This window comes from Catharus ustulatus, chromosome 6 (genome assembly GCF_009819885.2).
Source record: "Catharus ustulatus isolate bCatUst1 chromosome 6, bCatUst1.pri.v2, whole genome shotgun sequence".
Taxonomy (NCBI): Eukaryota; Metazoa; Chordata; class Aves; order Passeriformes; family Turdidae; genus Catharus; species Catharus ustulatus.
This window is the reverse complement of record NC_046226.1, coordinates 59994182-60013447: the sequence shown is the minus strand read 5'-3', so window position 1 is coordinate 60013447 and position 19266 is coordinate 59994182.

Below are 19266 nucleotides of genomic sequence, written 5' to 3'. Positions count from 1 at the left end.
TCAGGCATTTAGGTGCCCTGATAATAGTTTGTAGAGATGTTTTTTTGGCAAGTATTTAGTGAAAAATTTGGGGCTTTTGATCTTCCTTTCCAGAGAGGCCTAAAAAATATAAGACTCTACCTTGGGCCTTGCAAATTCTGCACATAAGACTTGAACTGTAGCAACTTCAGCTTTATTTGGGACATATACAATTTACCTGCAGTGTTTTGTTTATTAATGCTTTTTCATTGTAAGCTTCCAGGGCATTTTCCAGCAGCCATGCACTTGGCTGCCTTGAGATTTGTTACTTTTGAAAATGTCTCAGTCTTGGATCCCAGAACTCTGGGATTTTTGAGCTTTCCGTGCTTTCTGGCACTGACCCCCTAAAAGAACACTGCTTTTGACCTGAGCCCTTGGAGAAGGTTCCAAATTTGAGTGATGGAGTTAAAATCATGGTGTGGAGTTAAAATAGGAGTGTGTGATTGCACATGGGGAAGGGTTTGGAATTTGAGGTTTATAATACAGTAATAAATATGGGATGAGATGGAGGATTTTGGGTGGTGTCTCCTTTCAGTGTTCATCCTCCTTCTTCTTCATGATTTCAGGAAATTTTTGGTTGGACAGTCAGTGCTGCACTGAGGGTCACAGGAGTTTGGTTATTGAGTCAAAAGTGTAAATAATATGGGTGTTAATTCTCTGTAGGACTGTTTAGTTTTAAGAGACTTTTAACTATCTGCATTCACCTCCATTTTGCTCACTTCTTGCTCGTGCATTTTCTGTACTTTAAATAAGATTTAATAAACAGCCAAGCCCCAACACTATAAATTCGTCTCCGTGTTTTTAATCCTGGCTCTGAGTGAAGACAGAAGAAACTTCAGACAAGGCACTAATGAAGTGGTGCAAACACCATCCCATTGCATGACAGCTCCTCAGAGCTGAGCACCAAAATATGATCTAACATGGGGTTTAACAAGGACAGTGCTGGATTCTGCACCTGGGATGGGGCAGCCCTGGATGTACAGACAGACTGGGCAATGAGGGGCTGGAAGATGAGAACAGGAAAGGGCTGCTGGTTCTTGGCAAGCTGAATGTGAGTCAGCAGTGCCCTGGAGCCAGCAGGGACATCCCTGACCTAGGGGATCAGGCACAGCATCCCCAGCAGGGCCAGGGAGGGGATGGTGCTGCTCTGAGCTGGGGCAGCCCCACCTCGAGGGCTGGGGGCAGTTCTGGCTGCCACAATATAAAAAAAAAGTTATTAGAGAGTGTCCAAAGAATGGTAAAGGTTCCAGAAGAGAAGCCCTGTGAGGAGTGGCTGAGGGCACTGGGTCTGTTCAGCCTGGAGGAGAGGAGACTGGGGTCAGACCTCATTGCAGTTAAAATTTTTTCTAAGTGGAAGAGGAGGGGCAGGCACTGATCTCTGCTCTGACAGTGACTCAAGGGAATGGCTGAAGCTGAGTCAGATGAGGTTTAAGCTGGATATCAGGAAAAGATTCTTCACCCAGAGGGTGGCTGGGAACAGCTCCCCAGGGCAGTGGTCACTGCACCAAGCCTGACAGAGCTCACAAAGTGTTTGGACAATGCTCCCAGGCACAGGGTGTGACTCTGTGCAGGGCCTGGAGTTGTTCTTTGGAGATATTTGTAGGTCACTTCCAACTCAGAATATTCTGTGAGAATAAAAATCGGGTAATTTTTTAGACAGGGGTATCTTTCAACATTTAGTGCTACTCAATTTTTTATCCCTTGTTATAAGTCAGGAAGAAGAAGCAGTAGTAACTTTTTCATATAAATGATAAAAGATCACCCCTGTGCACAATTTAGTCATCATGCCCATTCCTGTCACTTTGAAAGTCACGAATTGTTAACCACAGGAAAACACTGCAGAACATTACAGTAATTTCACGAATACAAGCCGCAGCAATTTGACAAAAATTTTGGTGGAAACCCGGAAGTGCGGCTAATAGTTGGGGGCGGCTAATATGTGAATAATTTTCTGACATTTACAACCCCAGACGTGCCAGCCAGGGTGCCGAGCCAAGCACCTGCCAGTAAAAGCCGGCATTCCGTGATTGTTACAGTGTTACTGTGTTGTCCTGGCTCCCTGCAGGCAGCACCGGGGGGTGGGGAGAGAGGCGGGAGAGTTCTCTTCTTCCCTCCTCTGCCGCAGCCCAGGGGAGAGATGGGGGGGCCCCGCGCCGTCATTGCCGCGGCTCGGGGAGCCGACGGGGGCCCTGCGCCACCATTGTCGCGGTTTGGGGAGGACGGGGAGGGGGCGCGCCACCATTGCCGCAGCCCAGGGAGGAGGGGGGTGCTCTGCCCCCACCCTCCGCCGCCGTGGCGGGAGCAGGGGTTGCCCCGTGCCCGGCCAGCGCCGCAGCGTGAGCGGGGCGCTCTCTCCGTGCCCGGCCGGCGCCGCGGCGGGAGCAGGGTTGGGGCGAGCGAACCCAGAGGCGGCGGCCAGCCCCAAGTGGCAGCGCTGGGTTGGGCCACCTGGCCCCCTCAGCAGCCCCTAGCGGGCCGAGCCTGCACAGCCTTAGTTGAGCCAGTAAACCCCCCACCCTGCCGCGGTTCTGTTACTATTTGGCAACTTTGTTGCACGCGGGTCCTCGCTGCGAACGACAGAGCGGCTTATATTCAGGTGCGGCTTATTTATGGACAAAAACCGAAATATTTGCCAACACCCAGAGATGCGGCTTATACTCAGTGCGGCTTGTATTCGTGAATTTACTGTAAATGCTAATAGAAACTCATGTCCATTTCTCCATGGCTAAATTTATCTGAATACACAGAAATCCCTTAACAAGCTTTGCTTTGCACAAAAATACACAAAGTAGTTATTTCATATTTTTGTTTCAGATTACAAAAAGCTTCCCTTCAGGAGAATCAATGCAGCACTGAAAGCTGGGCTCCAGCCATTGTTTATTAGGACACATAAATTACCAAAAAGCAGGTCCTGAGCTGGGAAGTCACAGAAATAACATGTATGCAAACTATTGAAATGCCAAAACAATTATCTGCCATCTAACATGTGCCACAAAACTCACCCAAATGTCCAAATTAACTTCTAGATGCAGTTTTCCATCAAACCATTTCTAGCTTTACAGCAACCTGTTCCAAGCAGAACTCACCAGTGCAAAGTCTGAACTTCTCAAACTCATTGGGCACAGTCACAAGATGTTTGATGATGAACTGCTATTGGTTGGCAGGGGGAGGGGAGATAGTCTGCTGGCCAGGAAAAATCAGGAAAAGAGAATCAGAAAAAAGAGAACCAAGAAAAGAGAATGCTGCTGAGCTCCAAGAGCCCAGAAAAAATACGAGCACACAACAAGAGTGGAAAGGAAACACACACTGTACCAGTGAGATAATTCTTCCTAATTTTCAGTATCTCAGAAATTTAGCAGAACAGAGCAGCCTTGGAGACTGAATTTTCCACAAGAGACAATGTGGACTGCATGTTGCACTGATTGCAAAACTGTTATTAGTACTGGAGAAATAATCTGCCAGTTGGACAGCCTGAGTCCACAATAAAGTGCAATGTGTGAAATAGTCAGCTCCAGAGGCATATGGGACAGCACAAACATTGCTGCTGCTCTAGAATGGTGCAACACTCCTGGCAATTAAACTGGCTGCTGCTAGAGAAAACATTCAGCCATCCATCTGAAAGGAAAGAAAGAAAATATGTCCTTTCCCACAGAGATGCACAGGTTCTGTGTGAGTTTGTTCACCAGGAGGATTTTCAGTCTCTTAGCATGTGATTAATCTGAGCAGATTAATTTGATACTAGGTTTTTGGTCACCTGGAATCTTCTTGAGCCAAAATGCACTGCTCTGCTCAGTCCTGAAAATGGATTTGTTACAGTGTTTGTAGAAGTTGAGTACAGAAGCAAACCTTGTGGCTTCCCCTCTATAAACAAAGTAGGGTTTAGAGGAAATTTGGAGTTAAGAAGGCTTTTGCTGTAACCTATGGGACACCCCATAAGTGTCATCTGGAGAGGAATCAGAGATGCATCACAAGATGAAAAAGTGAATTTTTGACATGGCAGGAGCAATTCTTTACTTTAGAGTGCATTTATTACACTGTATGCATACATAGAAACTTCCTATGACACTCTCATCTTTTTATGCCTGAAGCTAAATCGTAAGGTCAATAGTTGTCATACAGATCAAACCAAATTAAACTCCCTGCAGGTGGTCATTCTTCCCTGCATTAAACCCTGCAATGCACAAGAAATACTCCAGTAAATAAAGATGTTTTGAGACAGAATCTCCTAAGAGCACAGCTGACTAGTTGCTGCTTCTTACCACAACTCCCTTAAGTAAAACAAATCACTTGTAACACTACACCTTTCTTTTCAAGCAAATATACTTCTTTATTTTATCTGCTAAAAGTGTTTTTGACCTGCAGTTTGTGGACACTTAGCACCTTCCCATGTTCCTTCTCCTTGCAGTGCAGCACAAGTGACTCCATCATATCAGCTGCTTCAGTGACATGGATTATCAATGATCTCTTCACTAATGGAAGTCTAAGTTTTATAGAAAGAACATATTCCACAAAGCTTTTATTTAAAGTATTGGCATAGAAATAACCTTGCACTAAAGAGAAGACTGGACAAAAGACAGAGAAACTCCACAAATTGTCAGGAGCAAGAGGTGAGGGGAACATCTTGCAATGCTTTGATTTCTAATTAGGATGCAAGATGCTTGAGGCAAATTGTGCAACTGAGATGGTCAATTAAGAGTGCTGTTATTGTTCTTCCACTGCAAGGCCCCCTCAACCTTGCAAAAGACAGAAAATCATTACAAAATTGTTAATGCTTCAGTGTCTAGGTAGCTCTCCTTTGGAGAAGAAAAAGCTTATTTATATCAAAATACAGATACAACTAGAGTAATTTTATCTTCTGGTTTCCAAGGAGACAAGTGACCTCCTATAGACTTCTCCTAACAAGTGTATCAAAGTCATATCATAGCAAGTAAAGCCATGAAAGCCATAAGAAAGTAGCTCAATGCAGAGAAAATCTGCTGCCCAAACCTGAAGTTGAACAGCTTGGGTAGTTTGCCAACACAGCTTTGTATTGGTGTCACTTCCCAAGGTTCCTTTTAACAGAGGAACATTTAACATTCTCTGTATCAGACACCACCAATCTTCAAGGCAAAATAAGAGGCAGGAAAGGCTCCAGCATGGAAGCACAGACAGAATATTATAGCCAGCAACAGGGGCAACAATCTAATTTTAGCATTCATGGGCAAACCTTCCTGAGATGCAAAATCCCTTCAGCAGTGCCTCGAAGCCAACATTTATGTGGTATCAGCAAGTCTCTATTTTAGCATTCCAGAATCTCAGGAGGATTCTGCTTTCTTCCTCAGCCAAGCCCAGGAAACCTCCTGGAGCCCACAGTATGTATAATCACATTTTCAATGCCCTCCTAATCTACAAAAAGCAGATTTGTTTTGGCAAAGTGCACAGCTAAAGAGATTCACTGTCTTTCCCCACGTCCCTGAGCGTCACTCGTTCTCAACACACTGGGGAAACACTGAACCAGCTTTTTCTAGGAGAAACTGCTTCAAGTTCCTCCAGTTGAAGTTCATCATCCAGCCTCAAGCACCTGCACACATTTTGGCTCCCCTGTGTGTCTCACCCTCATTTTCCTGCTGCTGTTCCTCCACGGATTCACTTCAGGCAGAACTCTGTAGAGCTGAAATGGAGATGGTGAGCTGCAGGGCTCCAGGGTTCTGCTGGGAGCAAAGAGCATGCCTGGGGTAACTTACAGCTAATTTCAGCCTATCCTGATCTAGCTCAGCTGGCAGCAATAAAAGGAAACAAACAAACAAAAAAAATTAAAAATCATTACAATATATGAGAACCCTAGACAGCAGTTCTGCATTGTAATTGTGCAGCAGATTAATGGGCTCTTTGTATTTCCAAAATCAGCTTTAGAGACCTGCATCACTTGTGGGGTAGGGCTGGGAAAGTGGCATTGAGAGATTCACAACTGTTGATGGCAAGCTCCTGCTTCCTAAACATCTACCTGGGCACAGGCTAACCAAAAATTCAGGACAGGTGATGGGCAAAAGTTTTCCAGGAGATAGAAAATAAAAAAAGCTGGAAGAAAGTGTTATTTTAGACCTTACTAATGAAGCGTTTGAGACTATAAAAGTGTGAAGGTGTTTAGAATGAGATCATGAGAGACAGTGCCAATGATTCTGCAGAAAACAAGAAGTGAGAAAAGCTGTACAGGAGCAAGACAGCTCCAGGTCAAACTCACAGACAAAGCTCAATGCTGACAAATGGGGGGAAAAATATCAGCGTGTAATGCCAGAATTGGGGGTTGCAGTGTGAAATGGATTTGTGGAAAGACACAAATAGCAATAAGAAACATAAAAAACTAGACCTAGACAAGTCCAGGATTTCTCCAATAAGACAAATTGCAAATGCAAAACTCCCCAAACACTTTCAATACCTGTTTTGCTTAATCTTCAAAGAAGCCAAAGAGATTAGATATTGAGCACAGCTGGTGATAAGAGAAAGCAAAATAAGGAAAAGAGTTTAAAATAAATCCAGCAAAATCCCAACACGCAAAATTCCAACATACACAATGATAAGGGTATTTTGCTGGAAAACAGATCTAGTTGTTCTACTCCCCTTGATCCCACAGCTGGAAAAACACACAGAAGAGGAAGGAACAGAAGAAAACCCACATGGTGAATGCTCAGGTGCAGAGCTTTCAGCCACTACCAACTCAACAGCAGAATTGTCACTCAGGTTTTTTTACTCCCTGCTATTTGTGACGAGTTTTACAGGCCACCAGCTGTAATCCAGGCTTCTTTCTGCTACACAAATCCACATTCTCACATCCTTTTGTTGCCACATACATACTGCTCTGTCACATTCTACCCCTCGACCAGCCAAGCATGTCTTACACATCCATTTGGTTAGTAACTCTCTCCTTTCCAACTGTTTGCATAAAGGGTCCTTCACTTTGTATAGGACAAATAGAATCAGTACCCACAGAACTTTATTTTTAGAGAAAAAGTGCTGAAGTTACCACTTTTGTGCTTCCCTGTCTCGGAGGGCTCTCTGAGAAATTTGCGTAGCTCATTCACAGAGCATCTCCCTGGTACTGCGAGCTCTCATTGCAGGGATAGAAAAGAAAACAAATGAGAAATCAAGGGCTGAGCATTCCCAGCCATTCCTTCTCCTTGGAAGCACAACCTCACCGAACCACCAGGCCCTCAGCACTCCCAGCTGTGTGGCACAATGTGACACAGGCGTGCAGCATCCTTTCACAAGCAAGATGAGAATAACCACAGCCCTCCGGCACTGGTAGCCCTGTGACAGGGGATTTTCCAGAGTTCCTGTGCTGATAAGCATTTGAAGATACAGAAGGTTATATAAATAGACAGAGAGATGGAGGTAGATAAGAGCAGTTGTGGCAGAGATTGACAAACACGTTTTGGGGTACAAGTCTTACAGCACAGGCAGCAGAAAGCCCTAGGCTAGACTTTATTAAAGTAAATCACATAGCATGGAGAAAGGCTAAGCAGGGTTACCAAACCTTCTCCTTTCATCACACACAAAAAAAAGACTGCTGCTTACAATTTGAAAAAGGTCTGGCTATTATGAACTTTAGCCATGGAATTCTCACTAAAACTGCTGCTTTTACAAAAGGTCTTCTCTCTCCTGCTGGCAAGCAAAGCATCAGACTGTGCTCAAAAGTCCTCAAACTAATAGCAAAGTAACAGATTCAGAACCACAACTATGTCATGGAACTAGAAATCAAAAAGCTGCAGTATAATTTGGCTGAGTGTATGAGTTTGTTTTTTTACTACAATCAAAGTTCTTCAGGCTCGTGTCCTTTGTGATTTATCAACAAACAGGAGAGTTATATTTGCAACTTAATTTGAGGGAAGTAAAAGGACCTACTTTACCTGCCATAATGTAATTCTATTATGGAATTGGCTTTTTTATCTCTAATCTATCATAGGAGAGCACAGGATCCCTGCAGCACAAAGCCTTCCAGAGACTCACAGCTGCTGGGTGTAAGCACTTAGCTTAACATCACTGAACATCACCATCCTCAACCACCAACCTGCTGATCTTCCCAGGCAGCAGCACTCAGAACATCTGGAGCACTTCAGGAATCTTAGGTCTTGCCAGCCTTCTTCTGCTCTTTTCCTACCTTTTAGAAAAGAGTTTAAAGCTGACAATAGCCACGTGCATGCAGTGAGTCTTGATATAAAGCATTCCCTAAAATCTCCTAATAAAACCAACACAAACCAACAGTAGGTCATTCAATTCTGATAAGATCTCATTCAGTCTGAAAACTCAAGATCTTGAAACTGATTCTGAAAATTCAAGACCTGAAAACTGATTTTCCATCAGTGATGTTGCATTAGCAAACTGTTTATAGATTCATTCTAATCTGCGTTTTCTGCTCCTGATCTACTCTGAAAACTTCAACCTTCCAACCTAAATTCTGCTATTTACAGGTAGGATATTGCATTAAATTCAGAGGGATTCCTTTGTAAAATTGACAAACTTAGTTTTTTCAAAAGATAATATCTTTCATAAATATTCTTCATCATTGAAGTGGATAAATATTTTTAAAATTCCACCATTCAAATGGTTGAAGAAGCACTCTTGGGCAGCTGCCTAGAAAAATCACTTCCTGAGAAGTGTTTGCATCAGTGAAAATGTGCTTGGGCTGTATTTAATCCATCTGAAGAATCATGTGTGCAGCTTTTTCGGATGAGCTGGTGGTGAGGAAGGCTTCACCATACACATCCATACTGGCTCACTGGGATGGGAGCCAGGCTTTCCAAGAGATCTGCTGCCATGCAGAGATCACAGCAGGCTGACACATTTTTCCAGAGAGCACAGCACACAAAGTGCTTCTCCTAAAGAGAGGCTCTCCTTGGAAAAATCTAACCCCAAGGGAAGGTGGGGGTGAGTGGAGAGCTTGAGCCTTTCTCCTTACACTCTGAGAGTGAAATTGCACAGGGGAAGGCTGCACACAAACACTGCTAGGGCTATCAGTGAGTAGGACAGCTCTCTGTAAAGCAATAGCCATCTCTGAGAGAGAAAATGTGTGCATGTAGACTGAGTTGCTCATGCAAATGCATTATCTCAACAGGCTTTTCACCAAAATTTTAGTTACGATTTCTCCTGCTTAGGTATAAACTCGACTTATCTACCAGAGCAAGCACAGCATAGGAATTAACAGTTATATATTTCTAGGCTGGAGGTATCAAGCAGAAAGTCTGAAGTCCAAAAATGGAATAAAGAACTAGATTGAGTAATCCATACACAACTGCCTGAAGGTTGGGAAGAAGAGCAGGTGGATTAAATAGTACTAAGGATCACCACAGGAAGGCCTGTAAACCTAGAATTATTTTTGGATGAGACTTCTATTTTGGACAAAAATTACTTGGCTGGCTACACAGAGAATCAGGTTGGTATCACTTGGTTAGGTTTATTACTTGGAATAAGGCTCAGACTATGGAAAAGCAGAGACTAAACCCTAAGATGATGCTTGATTCTAGCAATGATAAATGAGAAAAAAGCTCTCTTTATATAGGAATTCAGAGTATATTTAATCATTGCTCCAGCTGGACATCTTCTAGAGGATGGTATTCCAAAATGTAACTCAAATCCTCACTTTCAACCTGAGTAAGAGATATATCTTTCTTCCATCTGACACATTTATGGTTAATGATTTATTCATGATTTATAATTTAAATGGAAAGTGCAAGTCATATGGACAGGGATACATTAAGGGATGAGGGGGAAAAAAAATCTTCAGGACTAGATCTTAAAGGAATTTCTAGCATGGGAAGACAAATAACAGCTCAGTGGTCATAGCTGAGACTGTAATCAGGGATGGCTCAAGAAAGGAGAGCTCCTGAAGCTGAAACAGGCATTAAATCATAAAACACAAACAAGACCACAGGTAAAAGTATGATAAAATTATATAAGGAAGTTAAAAGCTATACCTGAAATATGACTCGTGCCTGCCTCATTTTAGCCCTGTTAAAAAACCCAGCAGGCATTTGAGCCTCTCCCAAACCCTGCAGGATGGACTGTGCCTGCCTGTCCTGTCCATAGCACTCACTTCATCCCTTCCAGATTCAGCCCTACTTTCAGTAGGTTAAGGATAGAGCCTGGAAAAGGAGAGCATATGCAGCTGAGTGATAGTGCCTGACATGCTCACACAGCTAAAATAAGAGCTTGAAGAAGCAGGAAGCAATGTAATGTCACTCTTTCTAAAGCTGGGTACAGCCTGGGCTGTGGCTGGGCAGGTAAAGAGAAACTCTTGGGGTGAAAACAGCCCTGGAGTGTCAAAGATGGAAATTAAGACACAGGAATGAAATCATAGAGGAATGGCTACTCCTGCTATAGCAGGTACAGAGCCTCTGGAAATAACCCAGAGGAGAGGTTAGGCTGGTTTAAAGTTAGGAGTGCAGAGCTGGAAAGCTGAAATTGATGGTGATTGTTTAAAATCTCACATGGAAAAAAAAGGAAGACTGGAGAGAGGAGAGGGAATAAATCTATCACTGTACTTAAAACAGATACAAATTTATGGTAGCAAAAAGGCTGGATTTAGAAATAAGAACCCCCACAAGGCTGCTATTGCTCTTGGAGTGCTGAACACAGCTAATTCAGTTTGCACTTGTCCAACAGCATAGGCTCTGCCTTCCCAAAAAACAAGTGCAATGGGAAAGGTCTAAAGGCCCAACAGAAATATCTGCCCTAGAAGACTGAACATCAGACTCAAGTAATGCTCTACACCAATGAGCAGGTAATAACCATCAGCCTCCAATAAAGTGCTCCTCTTTTTACCAGCTAACAGAGGTCTTCATGCACCATGAGCAGTGCAGATGGTAAAAAAACACTGGCTTCATATTTCAAGTACTAGCTCTCTGGAACTTTTAAGCATCTTTTGAAAGGTAGACCTTGTGAGGTTGAAGTAGTAGGCTTGGACTAAGAAGGGAAGGGAAAACGCCTCCATTCTCTCCCACAACAGCTTTGAACCATTTTTGTTTTAGGCAGGGTCACTGTTGAAGGAGGTCTGGCATTAAGATCTGCAGGAGGTTCTACACCACGAGAGTTGCTGTAATCTCAGGACTCTGTGAACTCACAAAGATGACTGATGAAACCTTTTGTTCAGGTAGAGACTGAAGAGTAAGTTATCTTCAATCTGGCTAAAATTAGGTTAGTTATGGTTACCTCCCTCATGATTTAGTAAGGTTAGCAGCAAGAAGACATACTGTAGTAACCAGCTGTTCTCTGGAAATGCAGACTTTTTTTGTGCTTTGCAGTAGAAAGAAAAAAATCATGGCATTTGTAGCACCTTACATTTCAGAGAGCAATTTTCTACAATTATTTGTGGGGAAAAAGAAGGAATTACAGAATTTCCTTAGAAAGAAGACTGCCAGAACCCTTTAGATTTCCACATGCAGAAGCAGACACACAGACAACAATCACATTCTAAAGTTTCACTCATAAATCTGACACCACATGAGGATGTTACAGTATTAGGCTGTTTTAGTCCTTTCTCTTGGCATTTCAGTTCTTCTGATGATCCACCCACCTCCTCTTCCCCCAAACCCCTAAGTACCAGTGTTCACATTGGTTTATAATCTGATCTACTGTAGTGTAGTTAAATACATCTCACTGTTTTTAATTTCACAACAGTTCCTTTCATGTTCCAATGCTCTTAGAATCAAAGTGTATTTCTCTGTGCACACTCTCTGTTCTAACTGATTTTATTCAGAGCTGTTGCTCAGCATCTTTCAGAACATGATCTCACTTTATAGACACAGGCTCTAATACCTCCTTAGGGTTTGTCTGGTTATTGAGTGTTGCTGAGAAGAACACACAGTGCTCACACAGTCCCTGATGCGGCACCCAGGGTCTCTCCTGCAGCAGCTCCACCAGCAGAGAGGAGGGATGACAATAACCACAGGAAAAGCAGCTTGTGACCCCCTCCATGGCAGAGAACATCTGCTGAATCTGCTGGGCTGTACATCAGTGGGATCAGCCCTTCAGCAGCTCCTGAAAGGACATTACAAGACTTACAATTTACCCGTACCTCTAATTATCTTTGCTGTGTCCAAAGTAGAACTGTATTGCCCCAGTCTCTCTTGAGTTCAGGTTGTCCTGAGTTTAGGAACCTCTCCCAGCTTTGCAAATACAACCTCTCCCAAAACAGCCAGAGTGCTGTTTTTCCTAACCTCTCTTCATTAGGCTGCTGGCCCCACACTGGGAGATATCAGAGATGGCTTTGAGAGAATAAATTTCAGTGTTTCAAGGTTGTGAAGATTTGAGATGGAGAAGCACAATTTTGGTAACAAGAACCACATTGCATAATCTTGACACCAAGTATTCTTTCTGGTAAGTCTGCAACATCATCTAGAAAAAAAAAAGTCCATACATCATGCCAAGAAAGAGAGATACATTGCCACTGCTATGCTCACAACATAACTGTAGGAAAACTATTTTATGGCTGTCCATGAAAACATGACATGCATGAGTAGAGTCTGGCAATCTTACCAAATGCAATCAATGAAAGACAAAATACTGAAAACCACCCCTTTCCTACAGCCATATAAAGATATTATAAGCAAGACAAAGAATGCTAGAAACTATAAAAGTAGGGCATAAAAAGATATTTGAAACTGCTTCATTTGCAAACCTGCACTTCTAATTTTTTGTTCTAGGGTAACAAATGTTATCACACTCCAGGGCTTCAGTTTAAAACAAAGAAGCCAAAACTGCAAACTGCACAATATTTATTTTGTTGCCTTAGATCTACAAGGTGTATCAGAAAGCCACGAATTCCACAAGGAAATTATAGTCTGAGTTCACATGGAGAGCTGAGAGGAACAGCAAGCACGACGTGTGCTGAAATGAATCCTCACTTGTATCTGCTAGAGTAAAGCAAGGTGTATTGAAAGAGGCCTCCCTGTTATGTTTTATTTCTTCCCCTGACAAAAATAATGAAGGTGATCTTCTCCACACTTAGGGAATTATAAAGAATCGGTCTGGCTGGCGTCTTAGAATATTTAATCCCTTTACATCAGGAAAGGGATTCGCTCACAGAGAAAGCACGTAGCAGAGTGAATACTGTAATCTTATTCTTTAAAAACATGGTTGGCACAGAAATTGTCCATTTTACTCAGGAGGATACAATTACATTTCAGCTTTCATGTAAAGCTGCTTCATGAAATCGAAAAGCCTGTGCATGAACAGGAACAGAACAGCAGGGAAAAAAACAAAGACTGTGGCTGGCTATGGATCATTTCTCCTTTTCCACATGGTTTGAGGGAAAAATAGCTGGCTGCCCTGGGTGAAGAGAATCTGCAGTAAGCAGGCTGGTACCAGCCTGCTGACCTAATGGCAACAAGGAGTCTAGGACTGAAGAGTTTGGATTCCTGGGGAAAGCAGATAATCCAAACCCTCATGTCTGTGAGTAAAGACTTTATGAGCCACACAAGAGAAAATAAAAACAACCACAGGGAAAAAAAAAACCAAAACAACAAACAACAAAAAGATGCAGAGAAATGGGAAAGTCATCTTGGGTCTCAAGGAAGGAAGAAGAATCTTGTTAGTCAACCCTAATCCAGATGCTGGGACTAAAATAGACAAGTCCCACTCATTGCTTGCTGTGCCAAAGCCTTCGAGAGACAGCAACACAAACTGCCAGGGATGCTTTAACTGAACAGGTTTCTGTAAGGAAATGCCAGTGTGTTCTTTTGGTTTAGGAGTGTTAGTAAGAAAAATAAACCTTCTGAGAGAGTCAAGGAGAAAAGAATTCAAAAGGTGAGTCTTTGTTCCTTCCTCTCAGCTGGATCCTGGATAGTCACATTCTTCCCGAGATGACAGTCTTTAGTTCAATGAAGACAGTCCCACTTTTATCAGCAAAACCAAAAAACTCCAAAACACCGTGAAAAAAGCTTGTTTTCTGCCCATGCTAGAACAGGAACTAACATGAAAGTGCTCCAAATTTCAGCTAATCAGAACCATGTTTCTCATTCCTCTCTGGTTGCGTGATAATGAACAAAGGAAAGTTTAAATTCAGGTACAAACTGTAAATATAACTTTCAGGTCAAAAACTCTCAGCTTAAGAAATTACACTGATTATGTAAGGCTAGAGTAAGTTAATTAACATTTATTAATCAATGTTAGTTTCAATGTGAAAAGCAGCAAATCCAGTTAGAAGAGACTGTTTCTACATTCACACAAATATGGCTTATGTTGTGAGACAAAACTGAGTGTAAATCTTGACGTGGTAATTATCAAGGTCTTTACTGTGTAGTTTGATCAAAGGTTAAAAAACTCCTGTGAGAGATAGATGAGCATTTGGAAAAAACACAGTGATCATATTTCATTATAATTTCTCCTTGTTTTCTGAGTATCAAGTTGTTGGACAGAACAAAAAGTTCCAAGATCTTTTGATGAATATCTTAAAAACGTCTAGTTGCTATCAATAACAAGATTAAATTCCCGTACCCTTGATATTTGGCGTGTCTGCCAAGGAAGAGCAAAGTTATTACCAATAACGTCTTTGTTATGTAACACAGAGACATAATTGACAGTTCAGTGAGGAGAACTACCAATAAAAAATCATATCACACACTCCTTAGTTTGCTCACATCTGTACTTTGATAAAGTGTACACTGAGAAGTAGACATACCTGTCTGGTTTAATCATTTTGTATTTTTTGGAGTGAAAAAAGAGCAAGTGTGATAAGTCCACTGTGTGATTCAGAAGAAAGAACTGAAAAGGTTTCATCTCCTAATCCTTTGGTTCTCTGCAACACTGCAGTGCTGAAGTGAACCCACAATTCACAGTGGAAACCTAAGATGGAGAGGACAAGATGAGATGCACCTTGAAGTAAAATCTGACAAACAAATGTCAGAAGTAACTGCTGCAAGGCACTGAAATGCACCGAACACAGGCACCCTCAGAGATCACTTTGCTTTTACCCAGCTTTGGGAGGAGAAACCACCACTGCATATTGAATGACACAAGATGGGCTGCATTTGGAACAATTGAAACAACCTTTTATGTTTTCTCTAAACTTTATACACATTCAACAACAACTGCAAAGGCATGCTTATTTACTCAAGAAATATATTTTAAATCAAAATCAATTTTTGCTAAGCTAAACCACTTTTAAGACATCAATGTAAAATGCTTTTGCACGATTTTCATTTGAGACAAAAATGCATTCTCACTTAAATTATTTTCTTATCTGGTTAGATCACCTTCTATTGCACAGAAAACTGCATTTACTTTCCTATATCTTGTGTTGATTATATTTTGCCCCATTTTTCTATGTAATCATTTTCAATTTCTATTTGAAGAAGCCAGAAAACCTGGCCAGAAAACCAACAATTTTTTCCACTCTTATAACATCATTCTCTTTTAGAAAAGCTTATGAAACCTATTTCTTTTAGCTTTTTTTCACAAGCAAAGCTTACAAACCATCATTTTGTAAGATTGTTTTTTTTGTTTCTCTTTTCTGGAGACTTTTCAACTCATCTGTATCAGAAATTGCAGTATCCAAAATTTGTGTTAGATGAAGCTTCAGCATTTTCAAATCAGGATTATTTTGTCCTTTGTCTTTCATGCAATATTCCTCACCACAAACTGCAGAGTCACATTTGTCTCTTTTTGCAATAGCTTCACATTGTCAGCTCACTCTGTTTGTTTTTCCCCTTGCATTCCAAACCCTGCTCTAGCCAGCACAAGCACAGGGTGGATAATGCATTCTTCACTTTCTATTTGCTAACATGGGGGAAAGAGACCACTGACTTTAACATACAATTCATGGAGTCAGGCACACACCTTAGCAAAATTCAAACGAGCTCTGTTACTGCCCAAGGAGATTTCTGGCATGAACTCCAAGTACCACTGCAGAGAATACTGGGACCATCCCACACTTGACATTTCCCCTCTTTCCTCCAGACTGAACGCTGGGCTCCATCAACCACCTGCAATACTGTTTAGAATCCTCTCCCAAAGGCAGGCACTGTTCCAGGAGGCTTAAAATCAAAAGCCGTAGTAGCCAGAACAGCAGGACCTCAGTATAACAGCACCTTGTGTAGATCACATTAGGAAAGGTGAGGCCAGGAGTCATTTCATCACAGAAAATATTTTTTTTCCCAACTTAACTTACAGATGTGCCCTCTGCCTTGCTAAATCTTAATTCTTCTGGCTGCAGAGATATTACTGTGTGGAAAAGAACTGAGAATCTCAGTGCCTAAAGAGGAATGAACATGGCTCTGAAAGCTAACAGCAGCTGATATAGGCTGGAGAACATTTTCTGTCACAGTTTCAATATTTAACCAGAAAAGTATGGAACATGAATCTCAATTTCCCATATAGTGTTTTGGTGTGGACTTTAGCTCCTGGAGTAATTAATGGCAAGAGAAACCTTTCTCACATGGTGAACTATGTGCTTACTAAGTTTCTTAGCAAGCAACTCATGTTTTTCAGACAGTCATCATTCGCGAGAATTTATTTTTAACATAAATTCTGCTGTAATACGAAAGTCCAACTGCTACCGATTGTCAGCTTTCCCTAGATTTAGGTAACAATGTATTTTGGGAGTATGACTCAGGAAAACATTCACATGACCAAGTAAAGCAGGTGGCCAGGACCTACCACATAGCATCAGCTTCATCAGAACATCCTCAGAGAGGGAAAAATAGCTCCTAGCTGTTCGGGGAGATGATCACAGGGTGGAAGAAAAAACTGTTCCAAGGTATAGGTTATAATTATTCCAACAAGTAAAGCAAACTGCAGTCTTTTGCCTCAGCTTCACAAAGAGATACATTTCTAAAAAACATTATTCTGCTGATAGAAGTGTTTATATTGTGCTGTCAGTAAGTTTTGAAAAAGCTCATTTACACAAGGGACCTCAGTCATAAGTTTAAATTATACCTCTGCCAAAGAAACAGCTTAGCTGCTTCTCCCTGAAAAGTATCTCACAAAGAGCACAGCTCATTTATTCCCCCAATGTTTCAACTGCAGCAGGAGAGAGGAGCTGTTTGTGTGCTGGGAAGGGAGATGCCCAAGATCCCATAAAAATCTCCCTGTCCTGTGCAGGTTGATGCCCAGCACTTGGTCCTGTGGCTGCACAGGTTATTCCTGTCATTCCCTTGGTGTGCTGGTTTTGTATTCATCTATTTTTTGGTAAGGAAGGAATGGAGCCAGTTATGGAAATAATTCCCTGCAAGGACCTTGGCAGCTTCTTTTAGACCTGACAAAAACCAATCAGTGGTTGATTTTTAATATTGATATATTGTTATACCAATGAAAAAGTTAGATGTGCCTTTGTGAACACACATGTAAAGACAAAAAACCCCAGGAATCCTTCTTTTCTTTCCCACTGACAATGTATAGAAATCAACCAGTCAGTTTAGTATCTCTGAAATAGTCTTTCTCCAGTTTACTTATGGTACAAGATGGAGAATTTTGGTGTTCATCCTCTTTCTTCTTCATAGTTTCAGATAGTAGTTTCTAGTTGGACAGTTAGTGCTGCACTGAGGGTCACAGGAATTTGATTATTGGGTTAAAAGCATCAATAATCTAAGTTATTTCTCTACTGGACTGTTTAGCTTTAAAAGACCTTGTAGTAGCTGGATTCATCTCCATTATGCTCACTTTTAGCTGGTAGCTGGAAGTGTTGCTGAACCCTCAGTTTTAATAAGATTTAATACACAACCAAGCCCAAACACGAGAAAATTTGTCTCCTTCATGTATTTTTTAATCCTAGCTCTGAGTGAAGACAGAAAAAACTCCAGACAAACCATTAATTAAGTGGTGCAAAACACACCACCTTTACTGGGCTGTTCCCTTTAACAAAGCATTCTGGTATTTGAAACAGCCTGCATGCACATGCTTCAACTCCAATTTGAATTCCTGCTTGTGGCAAAAGTGATTGCACACCCAACCTCTGCCCTGAGCCCAGAAAAGGTGCCATTTCTACATTTCCTACCTCAAGAACACCTCACAGAAAGCATATTCTTGACTACTTTTAACCAATACTGTCTTCTGGATGGACTTTAGTTTATTTGATTATATGTTAATCAGAACTAAAGATAGATCTAAAGGAATAAAAATTTTCATCTATCCACAAGGAGACTTGTGGATTTGTTTTACTTGCAAGCAGAGCCCATCTGACCTGTCACTTAATTTTAAAAGTTTTCTAGATTTAATTATCTTTCAAAGAAGTTCATGACTACAGAAACACTAGAGATATCTGTAAGTTGCAAAGCATTAATTTACCATTAATCAAAAATGAGTCTTTTTTTCCTTGGGTATTAAGAATTTTGTTTGAGTTTTGGTTTGGTTTGGGTTTTTTTCCATTCTTAGGTTAAGGTATCTCTTAGAGACTGCATCCTCCTCACTTAAAGTTACTTCCTTAGTATTCTCTCACAAATTGATCATAAAACCACCCAACATTTTTATTTCTTTTTTTGATTAGGGAATGTTAATGTGTATCTGCAAGCAGCTGAGTGGAAATAGATCAGCAGAGCTTTCCTGCAGTCCACATTATGACTAAGCTCAGATATTTACTCCTATGAACTATACCACTCAGTGAGATTGTCAATAAGAGTTAATTGTAGAAAAGTTCGACTAGACAGTGTGATAACAATTTTCAGACTTTTTTTTTTTTTCAGATGATTCTTCTTATTGAACTTCGGAAAAAAGATGTTTTAGAGGTAATAATATTTACTTTACTCAGAGGCTTTAAGAAATGATGAACATGGTTCAGGTTTTACATGGAGTCCTGAATACTGCCTAGACTCTTACAATTGTAATATTTTTCTGGGCACGCTACTTTCAGTGACAGGTATTGCATCATCTTTCCAGCTTGTAGGAAATAGGCTCTATATTTTATGCATTTTAAAATTCTCAAGTTTTATTAACTTGGGTTTTTTTCACTTATTGGCTGCCAATGCATAAAACACAGGACCAGCTCCTACTGTTATTGTCTGGCTCCCATTAGAATGTTCATATAAATAACAAATTTCAGGGTGAGTTAAGACATCCCCATTTTCAAGAGGTTCTTTTCTCCTATCAAAATTTCATCTTCCTTAAGAATTTGGATATTCCAGCACATGAGGAGTAGGAAGAGTGCCTCATACTTAGCATGATGACTCCATCAACTTTCAGTGAACCATCTTCAACATTCAGGTCCAAAGTTAAATTCTGATTTATTAGTGTAGCAGGGTATCTATGGGTCCCCTGGAAGCAGGAAAGTCCTTCAATGCTTCTTGT